Here is a 5,226-nt window from a genome sequence, read left to right as displayed (position 1 = left end):
GGGCCAGTAGGGTACCTTTAATTTGTCTTCATTTAGTCGAGCCTCTCCCACAAACTTTGGCAGCCGTCTGTTGACAACACCCTGCAGAATCCTTTGGGCTTCAGCCAGACCTGGATTTGAGTCTGACGGGTTCAGGATCTGATCGGAGATGTGATCTGTTAAAGGACAGGGGAGATGGCTCATTGAATTTGACCTTTCAGCAAACAAAAATCATTATTATGTTTATGGACCCAGCATAATATGACGTCAAAATTAACCGGTAATTTAAAACAAAAGTCTAAATAATTTAAATAATAATTTCTCTTGATCTGTACCCATGCTTTCTCTGACCTGTGAGTTTGGTGTACTCTAGCATGTTGTCTATGGCATCTGAGATCTTGCTGTCTGGACTCAGCTTGTCATTAGCTTTTACAAGAGCATCGTTAATCCTAATGTACAAAGAGAAACACATGTAAAAGGCAGTAAAATCTAGGGGAAATGTCATAATGTCATAATGTCAATGTCATTGAATATAATACACTGTAAAAAATTTTGCCGTTAAATAACAGTAATTTTCTGGCAGCAGGGGTGCCAGTAAAGTACTGTTAATTTACAGCTCTTAACCAGTAATTTACCACTCTTATTTTTTAACAGTATTTTACCGTAAATTCTACCATGGAAATTAACTCCACTCCCACTGCTTCAAACAGTTCGAGTTTTTAAACTAGCATTCCTACGATGTTAGTACTATGAACTTATATCATTTGAGTCCACTGAGAAGGGATATTTCTTACACTTAATGTGCAGTAATAAAGTAACTAAATACATGACTTTTACTCAAATCACTGTAGCTCATTGTCAGCTGTATTACACATGTATGTGCTGAAGTACTTAACACAGATATCACCACTGTATCAGTGACTCCACATTTACTGCCTTTATATAAAGCAGCAGAAAATCAGAATACGTGGCTCATCATTGACTGAAGCACCGGCTCTACTCTCCAGCACAATGGTGAACAACAAAACTACATTAAACTAAACGATCTCTCTTGTGCAAACACACATTAATACAGTCAAGTTCAGTATTTACTCTCATTATCAGTGTTTTTTCTATGGATGTTCACAAATATTTTAGTTAAATTAACTTATTTTTCATTTGGTAAATCTGACGTTTACATTTTACAGTATATTACTGTTTTTCCTTGACTTGACGGCAAAAACTGTAGAAAAACACTTTTTTTTTGCTGGCAACCATTAATTTACGGCAAGAAACAGTAGAAAAACAGTTATTTACTGGCAGCAGGGGTGCCAGTAAATAACTGTTTTTCTACAGTTTGTTTCCTGTAAATTAATTACAGTTTATTACTGTTAAATTATGTTCAATGCTGTTTTTTCTTCATCTTAAATCTTTAACCCTTTAAACCCCACAAGAAAATCCTCAGTTTTAAATGAACACTTATAATGTGTGCACACTACAGAGTGTTAGAGTAACACTGAATCAGTGAAGTTAATGAGATAATTATGTGATTAATTGATGATTGAGCATTAGTGATAAACACCTGCAGAATCACTGAAGGAAAGAGAAACACAAGAACTACAAATGACTTCAGCCACAGCCTTAAATGAAATCAACTGAATAAAAGAATACATCAAATCTCTCAAGATCTGATTAAACAACTACTAAAACAGCTTCACCAGATTCACATTACTAACCAGACTGACTTTATTTCTGTCAGATGTCTACAGAAGAACTTATGGAGAGTTAAATAGGTTTAGGTGTTTTTTTCACTACCATGATGGAGATCAGTGTTTACTTTAGTTGGGCTCTTGAACGTGACTTTTCAACAACTAAAGTTTTTTTTTTTTTTCATGCTGTAACAATGCGCCTTTGGAACCTGTTATAGCAACACAAAAGTACACAGAAGAAAAAAAATCTGATATTGTTGTTTATAGATTGACAAGAACAAATACTATTATTTCTGATCTAATAATTGATACTACAGCATGAGAAGGAACACTGCTGAGCCATAAGTTATGAAAGACTGTTAAGAAAATGTCACTCATAATAAATAAAAAAAAAACTTTTGCTGAAATTTAGACAGAAATATCAAGAATCAGCGTATGAATCACAACAATGGTGACAATCCACAAAATAAATGAACAGATCAGTTCTGAACATCACAACACATGCTACTAAAACTTAAAACAAATGCAAAATTATAAGCACATAAGAATTCAAGAAAATAAGTGAACAATTCAGGGGCATAATTTATTCATGCCGCAATGCATGCTGGGAACCATGGATGAGTTTTATCCTGTGCTGGTACCCAGCATGCATTGCATCATGAACCTTTTGATTGTCACCATTGTTGAGATTCATATGCTGATTGTTGATTTCTCTCTTTGAGTGTTGTGGGGACTGCTGTCCGAAATACTTTTTAACTAAAACTAGTCGTTAAACCCATAAATACTGGTTATCACACTACTTTTCAATCTTACTAAATTGAAGTGTCATTCACTCAAATATTTCAACACCAAATTAATATTTTATTATTATAACAACACTTTAAGTCAGTCTAGTAGATCATGCCTGTTAGAAATAACCATAATCACTTGACTATCAAAATTAATACTGCTGTAACAGAAGCATCATAAAGATACAAATACAGCAATAAAACAAAATGTAAAGTGTAAAAGTCAATGGTCAGGAGCCCAACTAAAGCAAATACTGATCTCCACAATGGTGACGCTAAACGAAACAGTAACATTATCATCTAAATCTCTTTAATTCTCAATAAGATCTTTTGATCTCTGTTCTCTGATCTGACAGAAATAAAGTCAGTCTGGTTAGTAATGTGTGAAGTTGGTGAAGCTGTTTGTTGATCGTTTAAATCTTCAGTTGATTTCATCTAAGGTTGTGGCTGAAGTCAGTTGTATTTCATGTGTTTGTCTTGTTATGTTTTTTTTTTTTTCTTCAGTGATTCTACTCATTAACAGCAGCTGTTGATCATTGTCTGAATTCACTCATTAGTGTTCATTCTCTCTGTCAGGTGGACTATATTAGTAAACTCATGTAGGGAATAGTGAATGAGGGTGTAGGGTGTGATTTGAAACACAGCCGCTGAGTGTCGAATTTGAACGTTGTTAATTTACGGTACACTGTAAAAAAAATTGCCGTTAAATAACAGTAATTTTCTGGCAGCAGGGGCGCCAGTAAAGTACTGTTAATTTACAGCTCTTAACCATTAATTTACCACTTTTATTTTTTAACAGTATTTTACCGTAAATTCTACCATAGAAATTAACTCCACTCCCACTGCTTCAAACAGTTCGAGTTTTTAAAACTAGCATTCCTACGATGTTAGTACTATGAACTTATTTCGTTTGAGTCCACTGAGAAGGAATATTTCTTAATATAACGATGCAAACACTTAATGTGCAGTAATAAAGTAACTAAATACATGACTTTTACTCAAATCACTGCGGCTCATTGTCAGCTGTATTACACATGTATGTGCTGAAGTACTTAACGCAGAGATCATCACTGTATCAGCGACTCCACATTTACTACCTTTACATAAAGCAGCAGAAAATCAGAATTTGTGGCTCATCATTGACTGAAGCAAAGGCTCTACTCTCCAGCACAATGGTGAACAACAAAACTACATTAAACGATTTCTCTTGTGCAAACACACATTAATACAGTCAAGTTCAGTATTTACTCTAATTATCAGTGTATGACTTTGCCTAGTTTTTTTCTATGGATGTTCACAAATATTTTAGTTAAATTAACTTTTTTTTCATTTGGTAAATCTGACGTTTACATTTTACAGTATATTACTGTTTTTCCTTGACTTAACGGCAACAAACTGTAGAAAAACACTTTTTTTGCTGGCAACCATTAATTTACGGCAAGAAACAGTTGAAAAACAGTTTTTTACTGGCAGCAGGGGCGCCAGTAAATAACTGTTTTTCTACAGTTTGTTTCCTGTAAATTAATTACAGTTTATTACTGTTAAATTATGTTTCATGCTGTTTTTTCTTCATCTTAAATCTTTAACCCTTTAAACCCCACAAGAAAATCCTCAGTTTTAAATGAACACTTATAATGTGTGCACACTACAGAGTGTTAGAGTAACACTGAATCAGTGAAGTTAATGAGATAATTCGGTGATTAATTGATGATTGAGCATTAGTATAAACACCTGCAGAATCACTGAAGGAAAGAGAAACACAAGATCTACAAATGACTTCAGCCACAGCCTTAGATGAAATCAACTGAATAAAAGAATACATCAAATCTCTCAAGATCTGATTAAACAACTATTAAAACAGCTTCACCAGATTCACATTACTAACCAGACTGACTTTATTTCTGTCAGATGTCTACAGAAGAACTTATGGAGAGTTAAATAGGTTTAGGTGTTTTTTTCACTACCATGATGGAGATCAGTGTTTACTTTAGTTGGGCTCTTGAACATGACTTTTCAACAACTAAGTTTTTTTTTAACATGCTTTAACAATGCGTCTTTGGAACTTGTTATAGCAAAACAAAAGTACACAGAAGAAAAAAAAATCTGATATTGTTGTTTATATATTGACAAGAACAAACACTATTATTTCTGATCTAATCCCGTGTCTCTTCTCTTATTGAATATTGATATTACAGCATAAGAATGAACACTTCTGAGCCATAAGTTATAAAAGACTGTTAAGAAAATTTCACTCATAATAAAAAAAAAAAAACATTTGCTGAAATTTAGACAGAAACATTAAGAATCAGCGTATGAATCACAACAATGGTGACAATCCACAAAATAAATGAACAGATCAGTTCTGAACATCACAACACATGCTACTAAAACTTAAAACAAATGCAAAATTATAAGCACATAAGAATTCAAGAAAATAAGTGAACAATTCAGGGGCATAATTTATTCATGCCCCAATGCATGCTGGGAGTCATGGATGAGTTTTATCCTGTGCTGGTACCCAGCATGCATTGCATCATAAACCTTTTGATTGTCACCATTGTTGAGATTAATATGCTGATTGTTGATGTCTCTCTTTCAGTGTTGTGAGGACTGCTGCCCAAAATATTTAAAGCTCAAAATTTCATTAAATCCATATCCAGATAATCACATTACCGTTCAATCTTATAAAATTGAAAAAACAAACAAAAGAAAAGTGTTATTCACTCATATATTTCAACACCAAATTATGAATTGACTATTATAGCAATAAG

The sequence above is a fragment of the Carassius gibelio genome, chromosome B1 (assembly GCF_023724105.1).
Source record: "Carassius gibelio isolate Cgi1373 ecotype wild population from Czech Republic chromosome B1, carGib1.2-hapl.c, whole genome shotgun sequence".
Lineage (NCBI taxonomy): Eukaryota > Metazoa > Chordata > Actinopteri > Cypriniformes > Cyprinidae > Carassius > Carassius gibelio.
The sequence above is the reverse complement of the archived record's forward strand: the minus strand, read 5'-3'. Positions refer to the sequence as shown.